We start from the raw sequence: 25,353 nt of genomic DNA on the forward strand, positions 1-25,353 counted from the left end.
TTCGCAGATGTCCCTGCTGGCCGCCGAGAAGGCAGAGCACGCGCCGAGGGCTATGATGATACGCGATCACGGTCCATGATTCCATTTCACGAGGCTCTCGGTGAGCCTTCCCGTGGCCTTCATACAGTCTGATATCGTGCAGTGGGAGCGCGCGGCGCCACATCTGTGAAGACTGCTCTAAAGTAAACGAAGTGTGAGCGCGTGCAGTAATGAATAATAATAATGTATTTCTTATATAGTGGCGCTGAAATAACAGAAAGACATTATTTCCCACAGAGTGGTACTCAAAGCATCTACCTCGGGAGGATGAAAGGCTGACTTAACCCTGCCGGCTGGGCACAGATTTCAAGGGCGAGCGCTTAGCCCGCTGTGCTATCTGACCAGCTGTAGCACTTCAATGCTCCCTTCTATTTTTCTTTCCAGTGTTTTTGTCCTCTTTTGTGTGCCCCCCTGTTCCATCTCGTATGTGCCGTCTCATTTTCATAACACACACAGGACTGTGCAGTAACATCCCTACGACAGACAGAGTTGCACAGTTGCCTCCCTATAACGAACTAGGCCTCTGTGCAGTGGCCCTCCCACACCACACACTGTCCTGTGCATGTAGCACTTCTGCATTACTCTTGCTAGTGCAATTACAATCGTATGGCGTGCACACACACACACAAACCACACACCTCATGCCGCAACACTCGTGCGAGAAGAATGTCACAAATACGTATAACCCTGTGCAGTGCAGTGGCGTGTCCAGGGAGTGGCCTGCGGTGGCACGTGCTACCCCTGGAATCCGATTGCCCACTCCAGGTGGCACCCCTTTATCCTAAACCATGATTATTATCTGTGTGTGTGCTCGTACGTCATGCCACCGCTGCATAAGTCAGTGCCCCTCTAGGTCCACCCCAGTGCAAAGAGGCTTGACACCCCACTGGTGCTGTGTGTCATTTGATGTGATGTACCTAGCCCATATGCATTCTTCCACTGCTGAGAGATGCTGTGTGTTGATGTGATGCTGTTGTGCTATGGTGTTATGTTATGTTGAAGGACAGTACTAAACTGTGTGGTGCTAAGGCGTGATAGTCTTCACAGTGTGAGTATGTATGCTATAATAATCTATGCTGGGTCTGTTGTTTTGTAAGGCTGTGTCTTATTATGCTATATTATGCTATATAATGGTATGTCAGGCTACTTGATATTTGTTTAGTGCCTGGCAGTTTTAAGGCCTTGAAGCGCTGTGGGGTGATTGCCCTTCGGATGACCTTATTCTGAAGCGACATTAAAAATAAAAGAGCATTACAGTGCATGCATTAGAATGTAGCTGCTCAATTACTAGTAGAGATGACACATGTAAAGACACTACGCTAGCCATGCAAAGTGCTTAGGCGCAGAGAGGACTGTTATGTGGGAGTCAGTGATGTTCTGTGGGCCGCAGTGCTAAAGAGAGAACAGGCTATTATTATAAGTTAGTCTATCAAGCCCAAGGACACCTTCTGCAGCTGAGGGCTCTGCTAAACTTCACATGCAAGTCCACAGAATAACACGCAGTCACGTGCACATTACTTAAACATTTGCCAGACATGTCAAAGACACACTGAACACATGTCTGATTCTCCGAAACCTTTGAGTTAACGCAGTAGAAATAGTTTCGATTAGATAGAAATGCAGTGTTGCACTGTTGAATGCCGTTAATCTTTATTGGCAGTAGTCATGCAATATAGCCCGAGCCACCCCTGCAGGCTGAGTCCATTGGACTGTGCGGAAGGTGGAGGTGGGCGAGAGGCCACCAGGGGGCGGTAGTGTGAGAAGGGCCGGGGGCCTGTCTTCCTGTATGCAGTGACAGTCTGGCACTGCTCTGTTGCGTTATGTTACTGAATATTGACTGTCGCCTTGAGGCTTTCAGATGCTTTGCTGCTTGTATGCCACTTTATGCCACAGTAGGACCACCTTACATGGCTCTGGAGCCGAGAGGGAATTGTTCAGGCTGCAAGCCAACAGCATGATCACCATTGGGCTCAGAGATCAGCACAGGGGGGCTCCCCATTCCACCAGCCAACAAGCTAAAGTGGAGTGAATGGGTGTGCAACAGAAGAGAATGTACTCCGAGAGGGACGCACAGGCTACAGAAACTGTGATCTGTGCAGCTTTCACACATAGCAATGCAGTACTCTGCCTTTCACACCCGGGGAAGGGCGCTCAGCCAACAAAACGTGGGTGTGAACTGCCAGTGTAAGCCTTCGTTTTCCCACACACCGGAGTCCCTTCCCCAGGTGCCACCATCTTGATTGCGGGGAGGCAACATGGAGACCCTCCCTCTTGCCTCCCCACACCCCACCCTCCAGCCCACCCATTAAAACATCCTGCACCCTTCCCCCCACCACACCCCCTCCTACCCCATGACCTGCTGGGCTGGAGCTTTCTGCTCCAGTCATAGCCCAAGTCCATTCTTGGCCGCTATCAAAACAGAAAAGGGACTTTGTCCCTTTTCTATTTACTATGGTGGCAGCCATCTTTTTGTAAAAAATGTTTTAATGGAAATTCGGCTCACGCAAAGCCTGTCTCTGTTAAAAGAAAAATGAAAAATATTTGCACCCTGGATGGATCCCTGTGTGTGAATAGCTATCACACCCTGAGTCCTTACTTCGTACGGGCCAACCTACCCTTGCGCTTGTGAGCCATTTACCGCCCTGTATGCCCCCCAACGCGGGGGTGATTGCTACATTATACATCATGTTACGTTATTCTTTTCTCTGTGGTTAGGTCCTGTCAGTAACCCTAATTGATGTTGGTAATGGGGTGAATGACACAGTAACCTAAAAAGTATGTATACTCATCATTTGTATTAGAATTTCAGCCAAAGATCGACCTAAATTGCAGCACTATGCAGCACTGCACACACTGGAAGCTCAGAGCAACAAGGCCATGCCTAGACCTTAAAATGACACTTACCAGCATGCTTTGCAATCATACTGTATTGCGTGTGGTTTTTATGATAGATTTTTGTGTTATTGGGACCGAATGCCATCTGCTGATGGTGGGATACGCTGAGCTTTTTTGATTTTTAGAAATAAAAGTATGCAGGTAATTCCGATTCTACAAGGAATTCTGCTAAATCAGAGCCCCTTTTCACACTGCTTCATGTAAAAAACATAGTGCACTGATGTGCCATTACTGTGTCAGTGTCATGACTTCGGCAGAAAATGCCCTGCACTGGCAGTAGGACAGTTTCAGAGGGCACCTATGCCTTCCTGACAGCTGCTGCAACACAAACATCCAAGAAGCAGAGGTCTATTTCGAATCACCTGCATCTCTGATTCAAACCATAATAATTGTGTACCCTAGTCCTCCTGGTGGCATATTAAACTGTAAATATAAGCCATGTCTGGTAATGGCATGGTTGCTACTGGTGTCACACTGTTATAGTGTCACAGCTGGCCTTAATAATTCACACAGACTGGGGAACAATTTAAGGGTTTTTATTTTTCTGAAACCAGTAGTCTGAATATGAGCCGATAGTTCAAGTCTAAATTGTTAGCTACATCTATATGGTTGGGGAAAAAGGAAGGGGGAAATAACGCTAAGGGACGTCCCTCTCTTGTCTCCCATAGCCTTTCCATTCCTAGCCCAGGGGTCCCAAAATCCCAACTTTCTCCACTTGTAATCAGTAACACCTGCTATCTAATACCAAACAACAACTCCTATGTTTAGCTATCTTCCTCTGGGTTTCGTCTAAGTAAACCTATCCCCAGTGTGTTATACAGAGGCGATTTCTTTTCTGTGTAAATTGCAAGACACCTAGGTCCCTTCTCACACTCACCCACTCCTCTCTCCCCTTTCCCTTGATATTACTACTCCTCTTCCTTCCCTATCCTGTGCTACTCACACATCCCGGCTACTCCCTCTCTCCTTTTATACGCCTCTCCTGGCTCTCCAAAGTTCAGTTCTGTCTCCTCTCACGTTTATTTTAACCCTCTCCTTAACTTTGACTGAACCACTCTACCCCCTCTCTCTACGACCCTCTTCTCACCTTCCTCTACACCCCTCTTCTCACCTCTCACTACACCCCTCTTCTCACACCCTACGATGGCTCGCCCTTCCAGCAACATAGTGTCCTGCACAATCTCACTCACCATTTTCACCCCCCACTTTCCTCCTGCATCCTTCTCTTCACACCCCACTCCTATATCCCTTGCTACTATCCCTACTATCCAGTGGTAGAAGTGTACTAAAAAAAGTAGTGCAACTGTGGTCTCGGCAGGAGGGAGGGCAGGTGGAACCAGAGTGCAACATGTGACAAGGTGTTGCGGCGGGGGGAATTCCAATAGTCTAAGTGACCAGTAACTAAGGCTCCTATTACAACTTAATACTTGCACTAGGACATGAATGGACACATCCTCTGTATGGAATGATGAATATGGTGGTACAAAGTAGAGGAATGGTAAACAGAAAAAAATAAAAGTAGTGGAACACCGCTCCCGACCGTTCCTGCTCACTTCGATCACTGCTACTCTCTCCCAGCTTCCAATCCCTCACACTCTGCCTTCTACCCACACTCCCCTGCTGCCATCTCCCACTCTTTCATTACTACTACTCTTCCCATCACAAACTCTCTCTCATTCACCTCTTCACTCTCACAAACTGGTACCGTTATCCCTCACAAATACCTCATCTGCACTCTGCTTCAATTCTGCCAGCAACTCCTCAGCACTCTACTCCCCTGCCCGTCCTCTGCCTGGCCTCTTCGGCTACCTCCACACCTCCTGACCTCACCCAGGGGTATTGCTAGGTCTGGAAAAGACCCGGGGCTAAGCTGATGTCGGGACTGGGGGCCAGCTAGCCTTTTGGTTGTAGCTCCAAAGATTCTATCTGGGGCTACAACCAAAAGATCAGGGGCTATATCCCCCTTAGCCCCCCCCCTAGCAACGCCTCTGACCTCACCCCTGCTACCTTTCATTCATTCCACTTATAACCCGTGGCTCTCCTGCTTCTCACTTCACCTTCAGCATTAATGCCAGCACTCACCTGTCCCTAATGGCCAATCTGCGGCAGTTTTGTTCACAGGGGCTGGGTTACACAAAGAAAAGCCTCAGAAAAAAAACAAGCCCCGTCCTGTTTTCCAGCATGGCTTTGTTGGCAGTCTGATAGTTTCCCTGATTTTTCTCTGACATGCTGTGGGTCTGGAATTTCGTTTTTCTGTTGTTGTAGTGAGTTCTGTGCTTTTCTGAGGTGATGGACACTTTTGGGTTGTGCTGAACACTCATAGCTCATATTAGTTACACCGTTTCTATTTTTCCATTCGTTTGGTTACAGTCCTGGGTTTCTTGGTCGCTCGAAGGTGTACCCTGGGAGTTGTAGTTCTATAAAGGCAGAAACATATCACTGGCCAGAAAAAAGTGTTGGGAGGAATTTTGAAAGAAGAAAACATTAACAACATGGATGCCATAGGAGGAGATCTCAGAGAATGGGTCCCCACGCCATTCCCCTGATAGGGTTATGACCCTGACCCGGTCACAGTTTAGTTTAGTTTATTTATTTATAGAGCGCTTCGAAGGCGCTGAACTTACATCTTACGAAGATACAGACAGTTTATAATAGATGAACAGCAATAACACAAATATTACAGAATTTGCAAATATGCAACAATAAAACATAATATTTACACGATTTCTGGATGTACATGATGGAACCAACCTGTGGATCAAGGATTGAAATTCTACGCATAAGAAATTTGCATCAGATTTGCAGTGAGTGGAGTATATACAGGAAGTGACTAACAATGCGGGTTAACCGCTGTGTCTGGAATCTTGCTCATGGAACCATACTTTGGTCTTTTTACGGAATAGGTGGAAGGATGGTTCGTCTCTTAAGGACAATGGGAGGGCATTCCAAGTTTTGGCCGCAAAGACAGGGAAGCTAGCCCCCCCTGGCTCGTTGTTGCCTGAAGCGAGGAATATTAACACACTGCCTCATGGTAGATCTGATGGGGCGTGTAGATGTGTGGCAGGAGAAGGTGTCAGACAAGTAGGTAGGGGCTTGGTTAGAAACGCACTTGTGAGGGACAGTGTTTTGTAAGTTTTTCTTTGTTTGACATTGAGCCAATTTAGCGAGCGTCTGGTTTCATAGATGTGTAGATTCCTTGGGATATTTAGCGCTGCTCGAATGGCGTTATTCTGCAGAACTTGCATTTTATTAAGGCTTTGTTGAGAGGTGCCAAGGTACAGTGCATTACAATAATCCAGCTTAGAGAGGACTAAAGCTCTAGCTAGTGTAATACAATTGGCTGAGGATAGATACTGTCGGGAAGCTGTTATAAGCTTACAAGTTTAGGCGGAAGAGGAGGCCATGACGTTAGTTTGTCTAGTTAGTGTTAGTGCTGAGTCTAAGTACATTCCTAACGTTTTCACCACATTAGTTACTTTAATTATGTTGCCGTCAATGTTGGAGGAAGAGAATAGGGCATCCAATTTGTTCAGTTTAGCAGGAGAGCCCATGAGGAGCAGCTCTGTCTTGTCATCATTAAGAAAGAGCTCATGCTTCGCCATCCAGGCTTGTATGATGAGGTAGATGTTGTTGAGTGTCCCACTATCCACAATGTAGTCACCAGTGATGGGGATGAGTATCTGGATGTCCTCGGCGTAATTGGTGTACGTGACACCCAGATAGTCAAGCTGATCAAAAAGTGGTTTGGTAAATACATTATAGAGAGTAGGGGACACACAAGAGCCTTGTGGTATACCACAGGTGACAGGAGTAGGTGTGGCAGAGGCGGAGGGTGCAAAGACCCTCATAGATCTATTATAGAGGAAGGATTCAATCCAAGCGTTGGCTTGGTCTGAAAAGTAAGCAGCTGTTGAAAGGTGTTTACATAAAATTTTGTGATTCACCAAGTCGAAGGCCGTTGATAAGTCGAGTAGGAGAGGCAGAGCCAGATTGCCTTTGTCTTTCAGAGACTGAATTTGAGTCTTGATGTCGATAAGGGCGGTTTCGGTTCTGTGTCTAGGTGTGAATCCTAATTGCAACAGTCCTAGTAAGTTATTAGATTCTAGGTACTGTTGTATTTGCAGATATGCAGCATGGTCAAGTATTTTTAAGAGAAAAGGAACCGTCGTGATGGGTCTGTAGTTGGCTGAGCTCTTGGCGTCTAGGGTGTTTTTTTTTTAGGAAAGGGAGTACCCAGGCATCCTTTAGGTTATTAGGTACTGTCCTAGAATTGAAGGAGCTGTTGGTTACTGAAGTGATAAAGGGGGCTAGTTCTTTAACAGCTTCCTTGACTAGAGGAGCAGGGCAGGCATCTCCCTTACAATTGGCTGGTTTAAGTTTCAGTATAATGGTTTCAACCTCTTTAATGGATAGCAGTGAAAAATTGAATTGAGTTTGAGTTTTAGTGATAGTTGCATGCGAGTTCAGGATAGGGTCAGCATTCGAGATGAGCGATTTCTTCATTTCTATTTTGTTTTGGAGCATATTGATTTTGTCCTGGAGTGCATTCTGTATATTAGTGCACCACTGGGTGTCTTTAATGCAAGTGTAAGGGAGAGGGACAGGAGATTCTAACTCTTTCAGTATGTTGAAGAGTTCTTTAGTATTGGACTCAGCTTTGGAGATACGGTCATTGTAGTGGTCTTTTTTGGCTTTAATTATGGATGTTTTGCAATTAAAAGAGGCTGCGGCAAAGTCGGCCTTACTAGATAAGGACGGGGTATTTTTCAATGAGGACTCGGCCGATCAATTGATTTTCCTGAGAGACTTGAGGTGTGGGGTGTACCAGGTGTTTAGGTGGGAACGTGGTTTGGATTTACATAATTTCATGGGTGCTATTGTGTTGATAGCCTTAAGAATGGTGTGATTATATAAATCAACTAGAACTGTGGGGTCAGAAGTGGTCATGGTGGGGTTGGTAATTGGCTGTAGCAAAGGGATAAGTTTGTCTAATGTTAGGTTGCGTTTGTTCCTGGTCATTATAGCTGCTGCTTGTATGTGGAGGGTAGGTGCGGCAGTTTCTTTGATTTTGAATAGAATGAGGTGATGGTGCAGGGGGTGTTGGATAGGGTTTCGATGTTGCAGTTCAGCTCCGCTACCAAGTCAAGGATTCTACCTTTATTGTGGGTAGGTTCGGCAATGTGCTGAGAGAATCCTAGTTCAGTCATGGTATTCTTGAGGTCCGCTGCTTTCTGGTCATTAGGGTCATGTAAGCCTAAATTGAAATCACTGAGGATGATGATTTGGGACTTGTACCTAGTATTGGTGGATAGCAGGTGTGAGATGTCATTGTCAAAGGTGGTGGTGGGACCTGGTGGGCGATAAACAAGATGAATGGTCATAGTCGAGGATGGGTGATGTAGGGAGTTTGACAGATAAAAGTTCTGCTGAAGGCAATAGAGGATTGGTGACCTTTCTCAGGCCTACTGAAGTCTTGTAAATAAATGCGATGCCTCCTCCTTTGGAGATGTTGGAATCTCTCTCTTCACAGATAATTGAATAGTTGTCTGGAATGGCAAGGGCAAGTGAGGGACCAAACGCTGTATGCAGCCAGGTCTCCGTGATGGCAATGACATCAAGGTCATGTGAAGTAATGAGATCTGCAATATCTAAGGCATGTGCCTGAAGTGATCTGGCATTAATAAGGGCTGCTTTTATCAGTGATGAACTATGGTTGTGTTTACCGTTAAGTGATTTGGGACTAAGTTCAGTGGCATGTAGGGCTTAAGGCTTGGCTGTAGTAGTTGCTGTTATGGTATTCTGTGTGTTAGGAGTAGACAATTGTTGTGTAAGTCTCGAGCTGAGTCTGTAGTTTCTGTGGGATGTGGTGCAGGGCTGGGTGGGAAGTACGGAAAGTGTGGAAGCTTGGTGAAATGGGCTGTTAGTGGAGCCTAAGGGGTTAATGGCGTTGGTGGTAACTTGGGGGTCAGCATTTGGATATCATGTTAGTGTTCGCTTGATGAGCAGTACTTCAGCCATGATATGGCTGTTGTGTATTAGCTGTCTGGCCTGGATGTATCCACAACAAGGTGGGATGCTGGCTAAGGAAGCTGTTTCTTAGATCCGCCTGAGGAAGGCAACACCTCACACAGCACAGGAAGCCTCCCTGGGACTTTCACAGGGAACTGGTGCGTCAAAGGTAGCCCTGGCATAACTAATCCACTATCCCACCAGGGTGCTGATCACTAGAGACCTTTTAAATTAGGCAGACATGGGGAGGGGGTGGAGTTAAAGTAGCCGGAGGACAGTTTTCCACCAAAAGGAGAGTCCCATCATCTTGGATCCTGCTAGGGCTCTCTAGGCCTATTGCCCTCTCCACATCCTGCAGTCAAAGCACTCTGGGCATGATGTCAAAAGGCAAATGGCACGTTTCATAGTGGCCTGGATTGGATCATTGACAATAGGCTTGCATTGGGCCAATCTGCTGTAGAAATGTGCCTTTATAAGGGAAGGAAACCCTTAGTTGATTCATCATTGGACGCTCAGAAGAAGTTGACATATTCACTGAAGCTTTGCTGGGGATACAGTCTATTCCAAAGTCATCTGCCATAGAGGTGAAGACCGAGAACTTCAAGGCAGAGAAACGCTCTACCCCCTGTTCATCCCCCGGGAACATTGGTGGCTACTTTGCTGTGGACCAATGTCTCTCTGCTGCCTATACACTGGGACCAGGATCCTGCTAACTAGAGATGAAGGACATCTTCCTAGTGCCAATAAAGCTTCCTGGTGTGGAAGTGTGGAGTTTAGGACTCACTGTGACCTTGGAAACCATCAATTGGGCCTCCTAGAAGCAGCTTGGAACCCTGTTAAGTGCCTTGGACATCCTCGAAACAGCTCAACTGAGCTTGATTCACTTTGAGCTGCAACAGGACTCTAAGGATTTCAAACCATTTACTGCTTCTTCAAGCTGTCTCAATGTCAACTCGACCCAGTGAAGTGCATTACCATTGCAACTCAACCAGTGACTTGCTGATGTTTAAGTACCCAACTTGCCACATCCCAAGGGCCAACTCGACCCATCAGAAGCATCGTCTTGTCCCGACTTGACCCACTGAAAGCCATCGATTTGCCAGTTTCGAAAGCCGGTTCAACCTAGTAACACTTAATTTTGACACTCCTCCGTCTCTTATAGGAAGGCAGGCCGATCTCCTGAACTTCCTGACTTGTGTCTTGTGTTCTGGAACCACTGTTGGTGAGGTAGTCTGTTTAATTGAGCCTGATCTATAGTCCTAGGCTGATGAGCGGAATTTCGATTAATGGCAAGTTCCTGAAATGTTGTGACTAGGTAGTTCTGTCTGATCAATACTATTGAGAGTGGGCTTTGGCTGAGGCTTTTTGGCTGTTGAAGTGCTGCCGTTAGTTGAAAAGCCTTTCTTTTCAGTAATTTTATGAGCGGACATTAAGGAATCAAATTCCAGAGTTTGGTTGAGGGGAAGGAGGAAGGAGGATCCTTTATGGTGTTTCCAGTTGAAGCTTGGCACCGTTACTAGGGCAAAGTTGATGGATCAAAGCATCCTCCATTTTTTTTAGGGAATGGATTTCCGTGTGATGGATTCTGTTTAAAATCGTTTTATTCAAAATGTAAATGACAAGGAACATCAACTGTTGAATCAGGAGTAAATTACAGCCAAATGTACAAAATAGCAATCCTCATAGCCAAGAGTTCAAGCACATATTATGTATTAATCTTTGAATAGTATTTCATATAAAATAAAGCGCTGTACTGATAACCAAAGTTCTTTACTCAGCAACCTGTTGTAGAGGAGGTCCCAGATATGACCTGCACCCCTGCCCCCCAGTGCGAGTTGCCAGTAAGGTACTCGCCGTGGTATGTGACGTACGAGGAACAGCGGAACCAACAAAGGGCGGCAATGGGCCGCTGCCCTGTATACATTAGAAGATCAATACCTGTTGAAATGCCAATAACCAGGCAACCCTGGGCAGCACGGTACCCAATCAGACAACCGTACCTGCCATTGGTAAAAAACGACGAGTATTTACAGACTGTCCACGAGGAGACCCCGAAGGCCTTAATGGAAGGCCAATGGAAATAGACTAAGGGCCTAGGCAGCCCCGAGAACAACCAGAAGTGGCTACTGAAAGCTATGCATGACAGTATCGACAATTGCGAGGATATTTGTAATGGATGAAGGGGAGAAACACTGTGAAAACATCTGAGAATGGTGCCATGAGACAAGACGGAAGCAACCGCCTTATTGAAATATGTGTTAATAAGCTTGAAATGCAAGATGCTAAGTAATCGACACTGCCTGCATTGCTTAAGTAGAAGAATAGAGCGGCATGCGCCAACTATATATGTCTACCTCAATACAGCACAATGTACACGTGCAACTCCATTTTGTTTGAGCAGAAGAAAGCTCAGGCGGCCCAGGCCCAACTGGCTGAGTTTCACATCTAGGTCCACGCTGAGGAAAAGAGCGGGATCGAAACTTAACAAAGGATGGCTCCTGCTGGGGAAATCGAGGTCAACCAGAGAAGGGGAGGTGAGCATGAGCTCACGAGGCTCCAACTTCAGAGCACGCCAGCCCGCCCATGAAGGTCAAGATAAGAGAGGCCCATGCAGGTGGCCAAGTGAACACAGAATCAAATGCACGAAAAGACTGAGAACTGAAGCAGATTCACGGTGGAACAACACGTGACCAGACATGCACGAAGATGTACCACTGCCTGATGTCATTCGGAACCAGAGGGTGCCATAACTTTTCCCGATAAGAAGGCTACAGATCCGAGGCCATACCCAGCCAATTAATTGACACATAGCCCTAAACCACTGATTGATGGAAGGGAGGCAGGGTGAATCTTGGGGCACCAGGGTGTCTATTCTGCATGCTGCTAATTAAAAGTGGAGATTTATGTTTAGGGGTGTAACTCGCCCAATCACAAGGGACCATGTAATCTAGGGTCCTATAGACATTGTAACCAATGAGACGTCGTACTTGTAGTGACGTCAATCATGTGTGGTGTAGAGGGATGGGCAAAGACGCCCACTTGATAAGAGTTATCCAATGCGTATGCCTTATTTTCATATACAGATATAACACCTATACTTAAGTTACCTTTCCCAACCAATTATATTGCATGATGATTTCTTATAGAAGTGTACGTCATTGATGATGAAGTTTGCCCATAAAAGAGGCTGTTGTACTGAAGTTCGAGGAAGTCGGGGCGAGACAGGTGTTCACGATGCTGCTGATTTCCATAAGCTGATGTATGTATCATTAAACGGACTTCCCTTTGCCAACTTACTGAGTCCCTAGTATTGATTTGTGCTGGAGTATGTAAGTCCTGCACCCTGTCCTCACATGGTGCAGCTATCTTGTATTACAAGTTTTCGAGGGTGAGTGCTGACCAATGGGCCCGTCAGTAATTACCTCTCCTCGTCAACACTTGGTAGCAGAGGATGGTTTCGGCCATCGATTATTGATAATCGATTAATATAGCACAAGACACCGTTAAACCGACGGCGCGAAGTAACTCTGGATCTTCGGTTACATCGCAAGTCCTTTCACTATTCCGGCTGAGTAGGCAGAGAAGCTTCCCGTGGACAGTGATAGTGTATATACTCCCATAAAATCTGCAGTTGGTCTGAAGGAACCCGCTTTTCCAAGCATAACCCTTTTCATTCACACGGGAAGCGGATCGGACGAAAACCATAAAGCGGGAAGAGGAAGTGATCCCGGAGATCCAGAGAGGAAAAGAGACGATCGGTGAGTGAAACAACGAAACTCGTTACCTTGGCAAATGACTCATAGGCATTAGAGCAAGTGGGGGAAAGGTAACGGAGGGTGGCGGAGAAAGATAAATTAGTTAAAGGTAGAGAAGACGGTATATATATATATTGGATTAATGACTCGATTATAAAAGGAAGACATATATAATAGGATTCCAGGGCGGTACCTGAGCTAAAACGTAATAGAATACCAGGGGGGCACCCGTGAAAGGTAAAAACGTAAAAGTATACCGGGGGCACCCGAGATTAAAAACGGTAGGGAATACCGAGGGGGGGGGGCACCCAAGAGAAAAATGTAAATTCGCCTTGTTCCTGCGCTTTAAAGAGTGGTCAGAAGGAACTTGAACCCAGAGCCCATAGAGAGGGGGACGCTAGGCTACCATGACATTTAAAGACGTCATAAAGGGGTAGTTCAAATCCCATGACGGGGTAATAATTAGAAGGCAGGTATATGTTGACCAGCTGGTGTCTGTCTAGTCTGTCAAGCGTCTGTTATAAGTGTCTTGCTATATGTGAATGCGCAATAAATGTATTGATGCGAAAAATGTGTTGATGCTTGAGTGAAATGCATTTTGGGTTTTGCGATTCTGTAACTGAGAGGGGATCGCCAGTGAATTGATGGTTTCTGTTGAATAAATTGATGGTATACGTTTTGGCGGGAAAAAGTGGATTGGAGCTTGCGGTTGTGATGCACGCACATATTGGTGGAGAGACTTAAGTTATTGTGTAAACATTGAGGGTATTGAAGTGAAAATAGGCTCAGGCATCTCTGTAAGCAATTGCCAAAACATGCAACAAAGCTGAAGAAATACAACCAGGAGTGGGTTAAGGGCACCGCAAATAAAATGTTTATGCCGTGGCCCCAGAATGGGTAATTGTCTAAGGCTGTCTTAAAGCACATGACCAAGTTCCTACATGCCACATATAGCGGGAAGAAACTCGAGAAACGCCTTGCCGTTCTCGAGTTATGGAAGATGTTTGAACAAACAAAGGAAGAAGAACCACCTGCAGACCGGATATTAAACATATATACAGAGGGGGGTGAGACGCCTACTGCGCCACTGGGCCCGCCAGAACCAGTCATTGAGGGAAGCAGGTTAGAGGGTCTTTACCCGCTATGAGAGCTCAAAGCATCCACGGGGTATAGCAACCCCACGTATGAGTCACCTGCATGCAGTAGTGACGAAACTAATGAGAAGGAGCGGCAAACCGTTCCAGCCCCCGCCGTCCTGAGGGACAAGGAGAGGCACTGAGATGGACGAAAGGATCAGGTACAGACTAGTGCATCTCTCGATAAGGAGAGAGAGGGAAAGAAGCAGAGAGAGAGTGATGAGATGACATTCGCAAAGGACGAATGGATGGGAGGACAGATATTGTTAAAATTATATGGAAAGCGGAGTGATGATGCAAGGCCACGAGGAAGGCCTGACGAAAAGCAGAGAAGGGAAAAGGATAGGGAGACAAGGGATGGAAGAAATAGAAAGAAGGACATGCGGAGGCGAGAACAACTTTATCGCGAAGAGCAAGAAATACCGCTCAGTCGCACCCAGTATGCAGCCTATGAAAAATACAGACTGAATAAGTTGAAGTTAGAGGAAGAACGTAGGGTGTATGAAAGGAAGGAAGAGATTAGAAAGGCAAAGGAATGTAGAGACGAAAGGATGTGGCAAGCTTGTTTGTTTGTTTGTTTATTTGTTATTGCGCACCAAACCCTTGGGCATTCGGGCGCAGCAGAGGTCAAGACAACTTAAGCTTAGTTACAGAGTAAGTACAATGAATCATATAATATACAAAACAGTTGGAGAATAAGTGCTGCCTGGATAGTTACAATGGCGGAAGGAAGCACGGTAAGAAACATGCAGCAGAGACAGCAGTGCAGGTAATGAGAGGTAAGCTAACAGTCATTCGTGCGTAGCCATTTTATTACATTGAGTCTAAATTGGGGATAAGGCTGTTCCTTTCTCAGGTCATACGGTAATGCATTCCAGTTTTGAGCTGCAATAACTGGGAAGTTAGATCCTCCAGATGTAACACGTTTAAATCTGGGTACTTCCAAGGTATGGGCATTGGCTGCTCTTGTTGGGCGTGTGGACGATCTTCTGTTTATCCTATCTGCAAGGTAGGGTGGGACTAAGTTGTTTAAACATTTAGAGGTGAGGGAGGTGGTTTTTAGGAGTATCCTATCAGATATTTTTAGCCAATGAATCTCTCTTCTAGCATCCGAGATGTGTTCTCTCATAGGGATATTCAAGGCTGCTCTTACGGCATTATTTTGCATTCTTTGTAATTTGTCGATGATATTTTTGTTGGCACCTGAGTAGGGAGCATTACAATAGTCTAGTCACGACATTACGAGAGCATTGGGCAGGGTGATGCAACTCGAGGTAGTGAGGAATGGTCTGCATGCTCGGATAAGTTTACAGGTATAGGCTGTGGAAGATGCGAGGGAATTAATTTGTTTCTTGAGCGAGAGAGTGGCATCAAGATAGAAACCTGGTGTCTTGACCACTGGCATCACTTTGATGAGATTGTTGTCAATATTGAAGGTGGTATAGCTAGGGCTAAGTTTTTTTATGTTTGCTTTAGAGCCTAGGATTAGTATCTCGGTTTTATCGTCATTCAGGCAGAGGCCATGAGATGCCATCCATACCTGAATGAGGAGGTATACTTTGTTTACTAAGGCTGTGTCCTCCAAAAAGTTGCCCGAAAGGGGGATAAGGATCTGGGTATCATCTGCATAATTTGTATAGGTGATACCCAGTCTGTCCAATTTGTCACACAGAGGCTTAGTAAAGATGTTGTACATAGTAGGTGAGACACAGGAAGCTTGGGGTACTCCGCAGGCAATTTGAATTGGGTCAGCAGCTGTTAATGGGGAAAGGACTCGCATTGTCCTGTTAGCCAGGAAGGATTGGACCCAGGCTATGGCTTCCCCTGAAAAGTGCACCGCTGACCTAAGGTGGTTACATAATACTGCATGATCCACTAGGTCGAACGCTGCGGATAGGTCCAGGAGAAGTAACATAGCAGTTTGTCCCTTGTCCTTCAACTTGTCAATTTGAGTCTTGAGGTCTAGCAGGGCAGTTTCCGTTCCGTGGAGTGGGCGAAAGCCAGACTGTCGTGATCCTAGTAGCTGATTAACTTCTAGGTATTCCTGAATTTGAATATATGCCACCCTATCAATAATTTTGAGTAGGAAGGGGACAGTGGTGATAGGTCTGTGGTTGGTAGGGATAGTGGGGTCTAGTGTTTGCTTTTCAAGCAGGGGGAGGACCAAAGATTCTTTGAGGTTATTGGGTACTGAATTAGTTTTAAAGAAGCGTTAATGAGCTTGGAGATAAACGGGGCCAGGTCTCTAGCAGCCTCCTTTATAATTTGTGCCGGGCAGCTGTCGCCCTTGCAGTTTGAAGGTTTTAAAGAGAAAATGATTTTTTCTGTGTCAAGGATAGAAATTTCTTTAAAGGTAAATGGTGTAGTTGTGTTATGCCCTGTGTCAGGTGATGGATGTTGCTCACAGGAGGGCAGAGAGGCCTTTTTAATTGCTATTTTCTGCTGGTGCGTAGTAATTTTATTTAGGAGGGCTTTTTGAATTGCGATACACCATGGCTTATCCTTGGGGATAGTGTCTGCCTGTGGAATTGGGGCTTCTATTTCCCAGAGGATGGAAAACAGTTCCTTAGTATTGGAGCTAGCTTTTGCAATTCTATCATTGAATGTGTGTTTTTTTTGTGTTGGTTATTTCTTTTTTATAGTGTTTGGAGAGTTCTGTTAATTTAGCCTTATTGTCAGTAGTCGGGGAGTGGCACCAGATAGTTTGCAGTTTTCTTTTCTGCAATCTTAGCTCTTTGAGTTGAGGTGTGAACCATACGTTGAGGTGGGATTTTTGTCTCGCTTTGCGCATTTTAAGTTGGGCGGTGGTGTCTAAGGCTTGGGTCATGGCAGTATTGAAGATGTCTACTAGTGATTTAGGGTCAGTATTATTATTGACGTTGTTCAGGGATGGCAGGAGGTAGGGGAGTAGTTTATCTGCTGTGATGTCCTTTTTACTTCTTGTAGGGAGTGGGGGTGCCATCTCCGTGAGTTTAGGACTAAGGAGGTCGAGTGTGGCTGAGAAGGTAATAAGGTGAATGTCGGTCCATAGTTGTGGTGCATTATCTGTAATAACAATGTTACAGTTAAGGTCACCTACCCAATCCAGTATTCTACCTTTGATGTGGGTAGGGGATAGGACTTTTTGTGAGAGTCCGTGGTCTTTGAGAAGTGTGGTTATGGCTTGGGTGTGTTTGTTTCCAGCCTCATTAAAGTCGAGGTTGAAATCCCCCAGTTGGAGGGTTTGTGAATGGTTTTTAGCATTGCTGGCTATGATATCTGTGAGGTCTTCCTCAAAGGTTCCTAATGGCCCAGGGGGTCTGTATATCAAGTGAATTGTTAATGTACGGTTATTGGATAGTGGAAGTTTAGCTGTGAGCACTTCGCATGAGGGGTAAGTAGGCGGGGTGGCATGTCTAATGGAGAGGCTGGTTTTGGAGATGATGGCTAGGCCGCCACCTCGGGAATTAGGTCTGTCCACTCTGAGTATCTGGTAGCTCTCGGGTATAGCTATCATGAGGGCAGGACCTGCGGCGTCATGGAGCCAAGTTTCAGTTACCGCTAGTAAGTCTAGGTTCTCATTGTATAGTGTGTCTGCAATTTCAGCAGCATGGGCTACTAAGGATCTGGCGTTGATAAGTGATCCAGATAGAGATAGTATACCTTTATTTGTATGGTGAGGGGGAAATTTAGTTTCTGGTTTATTAGGACTAGCAAGGTTTTTTTTTACTAAGTTGGTTGGAGTCCGGTTGTAAGGGGTGGGGAGCACTGTGCGGTTGTTGGTATTTTTAGGATCATAGAGCCGGGATAGCCTGGATCTCAGTCTCATATTTCTGTCCGGAGGAGGGAAGATAAGATAAGTAGATAAGTAGATAAGATTAGAGAGGACACAAGGAAACAGATGAGGCAATAGAACGAAAACATAGACAAAGGGCGCGAGACTTAGAATATTTGCAGCGGGAAGTGAAAAAACCCAATCCTGTTGTAGACTAGGAAGACATAGAAGAGTTCTTTCCAGCAAGGGATGCAGTACCAGGTCCAAGCAGAACAATTATTGATGATGACTTCGAAACCAGAAGCATCGGGGAAGCGATTGATAAAATATATGATGAAATGGGACTGGAACGAATCTCCCAAGAGGGAAGGGAAGATGAGCGCTTAGAGAGCACTCAGTTATATGACACTGAGGATGTCACCCAAAGCAGTGAGACTAGGGGACGTTCCCTAGATAGACTAGAAGATAGGCAGAACGAAGATGATGCAAGAAGTTGTGCAAACTGGGAGTATTCGGAGTCTGACTCCGATGGGGACGCGGAAGAAGCAATGTATGACGAAGGGAGACGGTGCGAAAGGCGGCTCCCAGGGAACCGAGGGGTACAATGGTCAGAGGCTGGTGAGTCCGTAAGTAGGACATTGAAGTCCGCTGGACAGTCCAGCCGACATGAAGAAACACCCCACGGTCAGAGGGGGGCGTCGGCACCTGCCTATACAGATAGGTTAAGGGCGCTGCCAGGTAGAAAGCAAGGCGGGAACGCCAGCCCAGCAAGAGACCGAGGAGGTAAAGAAAAGGGAAAGGAGGATTGTGCATTCCAATTCCCACTGCTAGAGAAAGGGGGAGCAAGACCGCAATATATTCCATGGCCACACATGGACCGGGAAAAATTAAAGAATAAGCTTCCAATGTTGACATCGGGAGCCGGGAAGTGGATATCATGAGCTAGAAAAAATGACGGGGGGTAATCACTCTAGCCATAGGGGACATCAAGGGTCTCCTAATTGCTATACTCGGAGAAAGAGCAGACGATGTGTGGAAGAGGGCAGGCTACCCTAGGGTAACCATAACTAACACCTCTCATTACAGAGCGCCATTTAATAATTGTAGAGCCCAGTGTGGAAAGCGCTGCGAACGCTATACCCTGACACATCAGACATGGGAGCCATTATGACTCGGAAGATGAAAGAGTCGGAGGATCCGTTGATTTATATCCCGAATTTTCAAGACGCGTGGGTGCTTGAAACGCATGTGTCTTGGACAAAATCTATCCCTGTATTCTATCATATACTGTGCCAAGGGTTACCAGAACCGGTGCAAAAACAACTCAAAAAATTGGTAGGAATAGAAGCTAAACCGTGGGCCGAAATCCAGTTGACAATTGCCCATTATTGTAGGTTGTTGCAAGAAAAGAATCGAAAGAAAGAGGCAACGCGTAATGGAGAAGAGGCGAAGCTGGTGCAAAGGGAGCTCATGAAGTATGCGCTCGAGGGAGCCATGCTAACAAGCCCAGCCGATTCGAGAGCGCAATGTGCCACTAACCTGCCGCAGAACAATCAGGGTAACGTGGGATATTATCTGAGAAGAAGGGGATTTGGAGGAAGAGGATGGCAGAGTAAGCGGGGGAGGCTTTAGAGGTACCCAAGGAGGTTTTCAAAATGTTCATTATGGTATCCAGAGCGCACCAATGGGCAGTCCAGCTATGCCAAATGGACAGATGGCCCAACCACCGCCAGTGTGTTGGCTGTGTGGAGTGACAGGACATGTGGCACGCATGTGCAGAAGCCAAGGCATGTGGCAGAACAATCAAGGGATGGGGGCAGGCACGGTAAATCAACCGGCTACCCCACAACAGGGCAATGCACAAAACTATACCGTGCAGCAGCAGGCAGCTGGCTTGCAGCAAGGTGCACAGCAAGGGTTTCAACCCTCGAACTTGGGGAACTTGCAACAGGGGCAACCCCAGCAGGCACCGCCGCCGGTACCACAAGGGATGAACAATGGGGGTGTTCCGCAAACTTATAGTGGGCCAAACCTATACATAAAATAGGACAGCTCACGGGAAACTCGGATGTGCTCTATCCTATCGCTGACACCAGACCCTAATAGGGAACCAAGGGTAAATGTCACCATAGGAGGAAAAGAGTATTCCTTCTTAGTTGACAAGGGCACGACGCATTTGTGCATAAGAGAAGGCAAGTTTTCCTTGTCCGGCGAGGCAATAGAAATGCAGAGTTTCACTGGAGCTCATAGTAGAGTTCCCTTCACAGACGCTCTCCCAGTCTCCGTGGGAGAGCATGAAATGAATGTGCCTTTACTGTACTCACGTCAGTCCCCAGTAAACATCATGGGTCGAGATCTAATGACAAAGCTGAATATGTCAATCTCATTCACTGAGGATGGCATGGTGTGCTCCACGCCAGGAATGCATTATTCCAACGTATGCAAAATGATCAGAGCATACTCGGGACGTACAACTATGAGAGCTTTACCGCTGGTGCCGGTGGTCTTCGAATATGGCGTGCGAGTGCTCATGGCGGGATTGCCGGGCCTCGCAGGCAAAACTATGAGGACCCCTGACGAGTTTCATTTTAGACCAAGGATACCCATGCATGAAGAAGAGGGAAACATATTTCCTTTGGTAATACAGTTTGCCGCAGTAAAGGGGAAGTTGGTTTTAGTAGAAGGATACGATGACGAAGGAAGCCAATGGTGCGCAGTTATTGCCATTGAGGAAGGGTATTGAGTGACTGACGTCACAGATGATGATCTGTTCGAAGAGCACCCTGACTTAGAGGAGACACGGGTGGAAGTAAGTCTCATATTCTGGGTCAAAATGATCAAACGAGAAGTGCCACAGCGAATGATGCTAGTGATAGCACAACCAGAATACTTTGAGGAGGACATGGCCCAGGTGCCAGTCGCAGTATGGACAAAAGGGCCTTATGACGTAGAACTCCTGAAGGGGGCAGGAGAGGTGAAGATTAAACTCAAGCCTGGAGCGATTCTACCAAGAGCGCGACAATACCCCATGTGCAGATAATGGTAACATCAGAATCACCCTGTAACACAGTGATCTATCCTGTCAAGAAATCGAAGGGAGGGTCTTGGCGTTTAATCCAGGATTTACGAGCATTGAACGACATAGTAGAAGCCGAGTTCCCTCTAGTCCCTAATCCATCCACTATTATGTGCAACATACCCACAGAGGCAAAATATTTCACAGTGATTGATTTGAAGAATGCATTTTTCTCGATACCATTGCACCGTGATTCACAAGACCTGACGTCAGACAAATGCGCCTGAAAAGTACAAGGCTGCCACAGGGGTATTGTGAATCTCCGTCCATTTTTTAACCGAGTCCTGCAAACGGACCTAAGTAACATTGCGGTAGACAGTGTTGTTTTGCAGTATGTAGATGACATTCTGATCTGCAGCACCACTGAAAAGCAATGCCGACACGACTCTGTACAGCTATTGACCATATTAGCTGAGAAGGGATACAAGGTGGACAAGGACAAGTTGCAATACTGCCAACAGGAGGTGTTATACATAGGGCAACTAATCTCACATGAAGGGAAAAAGGTAACACCAGAGAGGGCTGAAGCTATCATGAACACGGCTAAGCCACTCACGGTAAAAAAAATGCAGAGCTTCTTAGGCCTATGCAATTATGTCAGAGCATGGGTCTTCGATTACAGCTCATACACCAAGCCCTTGCTCCAGGCCTTAAAGAAAACCCAGGCAACAGAGGGAAACATTGAATGGACTGACGAAATGGAAAAGGGGTTTGCAGAACTAAAGGGGGCAATTTGTAAGGCCCCAGTTCTCGGGATCCCCAATTATGCAGAGGAATTCTATCTCTTCTCTCATATCGATGGCAATTTTATGATGGCAGTTGTCGCTCAGCCCCTAGCGTTTTACAGTGGGGGCTTGGACCCGGTCATGAGGGGCCACTTTCCATGCGAGCAAAATTTTGCAGCCGCCGCGTTTGCCATCGAGAAAGCATCATCCATTGTGATGGGATGCTCCATGACATTATATGTTGAGCACTCATTATTTGCCATATTGGAGAAGCCAAAGGGCACCTTGAAGTCACAGAGAGCATCCGCATATGAGGTGATTATCTCAAATCCATCGATCAAAATAGTGCGATGCAAAACTGTGAACCCTGCTATGTTTATTGCTGAGTCAGTCACAGAGGGAGAACCTGTGCATGACTGTGCCAATTATGAAGAGTTTTATGATGAAATCCCCAGAATAAGAGAGAAGTCGTCTTCATTGACGGGTCATCGAGAATTGACCAAGAAGACGGGCAAAGGTACACAGGCGTGGCCGTGATCAAACACATGGCAAATGGAGAGTTCCAAGTACTTGTCAGTGCACGAATACCATCCCACTATTCGGCACAGGCTGCAGAACTAGTGGCATTGATACTCGCCATCGAGAATCACACAGACCAGGAAGTAACAGTGTACAGTGACTCCGTCTATGTGACGTCCACCGTGCACGCAGGCCTGGCACGATGGAAAAGGAGGGTCTATCTCCGAGCGGACGGCACGCCAGTGCAACATGCAGCCTTGTTGGACAGGCTGATAAAAGCACTACAGCTCCCAGTGTGTATGGTGGTTGTCAAGTGTGCCGCTCACACCAAGGGAACAGATTTCGTGTCACGTGGAAACCATGAAGCGGACACGGAAGCCAAGCGCATGGCATCCAAGGGTGAGACAATCATGGATGTGGAGGTGGCACGTACCCATGTCCGAATGATGATAGCCCGAGCCACTCCAGAAGCCTATAGCAATATGGGGCAGACACAGTTAATGGAACTCCAGGGGGAGGCACCTCAGGATGAGAAGAATTTATGGAAGCGTCGACGGTGTTCTTTAAACCCCTCTGATGGGTTATGGAGGCAGGACAGCACTGGTAAACCAGTAATGCCTGTCACCCTCCTAAAGGTAGCGTTAGAACAGCTCCACTACCCTTTCCATATGTCAAAAGAAAATCTTGCTGCAACACTCTCAGAAGACTGGTTCGCGCCGAATTTAGCGGAGCATGTTGCATTCTTTATGGTCAATTGCATAATTTGCCAGCAATTCACCTCTGGGCACACATTGAAAGTGATGAGAGGAATCATTCCCAGACCTGAAGGGCCTTTCCAGCACCTGCATATCGACTATGTTGATATGATTCAGGTTTGTAATGGGTACAAGTATTTAATTGTCGTGGTGTGTCCATTCTCTAGATGGATAGAAGTGGGGCCCTGTACACACCCTGACGCTGCCTGTGCTGCAAAGTTCCTGGTGAGGGAGGTTTTCCCCAGGTGGGGGGTATGTGAGGTTATGAGGTGAGACAACGGGCCCCATTTCGTAAACTCAGTATTTGAGCAGATTACCTTGTTGCTTGGTATAAAGCACAAGTTCTCATTGGCTTATCACCCAGAAGGAAATGGCATATGTGAACGCCTCAACGGCCTGTTGAAAGAGAGGATAGCCAAACTGAAGCTCACATTAAAGAAGGGATGGCTGCACTGCCTACCACTGGCATTATATGCACTTCGGAACCAGCCAGGCTCCGACCAGCACCTCACACCGCACGAGATTGTCACTGGTAGAAGGATGAGAACCCCTCTTACCCCCGAGATAGAGCTAGATTTGATGCCCAGCCCGCTAGGGAGGTTCTGGGAGCAGAAATGAAGAATTACCTTGACTGTCTTACCTCTATTACATCTGTCATTTCAGGCCAGCTGCAGCGACGGTGGAAAGGGGACAGCACAGCACAAACCACAACAGACAATGCTGATGCAGGCGCAACTCTCAGCCAAGGCGCATCCCTGGTCTTCCCGGGGGGACAGAGTTCTAGTGAAGAACTTCACGAGGAAGAAATGGGACGAACCACGATTTAATGGCCCTTTCATCATAGAGGACTGCACCCCGTCCGCTGTCAAGCTCCAAGGAAGAAGAGCCTGGATCTTCCTGAATGACGTCAAGCCCTTTATAGGAGAAGGCGCTCCTACTGCATCCACCGTGGAAGCTACAGACAATGGGGAAGGACCACAGCACGTGCAGACAAGGTCTAGGTTGAGGAAGAAGGATGCACAAGCTGAAAAGACAAACTGAAGAGCTTGCTGTGAAAACTGTGGCTATACATTGAACTTTTCTCTAAGCACTGAATGAGATACAAGACTTTTCAGACAAACGCAATGTGCAGCTGAAGTCGCAGGGCAAAGGAAAAGGTTGCATACTTTGAACCTGCAGTGACACTGGTAACTTAAACACGTAGAGCCACAGAGTAGTGGACAAAGAACTCTAAGACTCTGGTAAGCAACAGAACCAGATATTCCTGAGAACTGAAACTGTTATCCTGAAGGACCCAGCATAAAGACTTTGTTCACGAACTTATGGTACACCCCAGCAGAAGCCTTAAGTGGGATGTACTCACCTACTTCCAATTAGTGACATTGACTTATCCATCGCTCATAGGGAGAGAAACAAGTGTCACAGAATTCATCCAAGATCCAGAAAATAAGAAGGTAATCAGGCAACTATTGACTGTCATCGCAGAGGTCTTTGCCGAGTTGCCTGAGCACAGTGACTCAAGGACCAATGCTCCCGCCTCAAGCAGTCATTGACGAAGTGACCTACACGTTATTCTTTCGAATCATTGAGGTGTGCCCAGAACTTGTCGGGAGGACCACAGATTCACTGACTTTCATCAGAGATCCCCGAAACAATCATTTTCTAAACCAGATATGGAGTAAACTAAATAATGTGGTAGCCATCCACGCAGCAGGCAAGTGCAAAGACTGCTCAAAGCAAAAGCGAGGCGTGTGATTGAGACTCTGCAAAATGAATAAATGTCCCTTTCCCCTGAGGGCAGCCTAATAGCCCACAATGTCCTCTTTGGCTTAGTAAATTACTTTCCGGAAATGGTAGGGAGACCTGCCGAGGTTGACGCCCTTACCTTCCTCAGAGACCCTGCCAACACGAGAAAGATAGGAACACTCTTCTATAGCATACAGCTACAAATGGAGCTGTCCAGCTTTCAGAGGGAGTTTCTGGGAGAATTCCAGTGAAATTAGTCAGCGAGGGACAGATCGAGAAGGCAAGGACGGATCACACTGCAAAAAAGACCAGTGACCTAAGAGACAGAGAATCAGAGCAAATGTCATTATCACCTGAAGATAGCAGAATTGCCATCACAGTCTTCTTTCACCTCATAGAGAACTTTCCAGAGCTAGTGGGTAGACCCATCACTGTCGACATGCCCACGTTTCTCTGTGATCTGGCAAAAAATGCACAACTCAACAGACTCCTGAGAGCTATTGCATCACAGCTGAGAAGCAATCATGGACATCCGCTGCTGAGAAGAGCCTTAGAAAGGAGAGATCCAAGATAAAACCCTTTAGAAGCCCCAGCCGGGGGCAGAGCAAGGAAACAAAGACACAGTTCTTCATGCTTCCAACGTAGAACGAATCGAAAGGGGATAACTACATCCTGAACTTCTTTTCCTATTTTTCTTATTTTTCTCTGTTTTTCATCATCATCCCGCAGTGGAGTAAATGGTGGGGGAGGACCTCGAAGAACCAAGAGAAAGGAGCAGAGCAACGAACTTCACTGCCGTATTTACTTTTTTCAACCTTTTTCTTATTTTTTCCTACCTTCTCATATGTTCACTGTTATTTTTATTTTTTGTTTTTATTTTTTCAATGGTTTATCTACGCGTGATGTGCAGTGAAGCCATTCTTTTATGGTGTCACTGCGAACAA

This window comes from Ambystoma mexicanum, chromosome 3p (genome assembly GCF_040938575.1).
Source record: "Ambystoma mexicanum isolate Mex_15411 chromosome 3p, UKY_AmexF1_1, whole genome shotgun sequence".
Lineage (NCBI taxonomy): Eukaryota > Metazoa > Chordata > Amphibia > Caudata > Ambystomatidae > Ambystoma > Ambystoma mexicanum.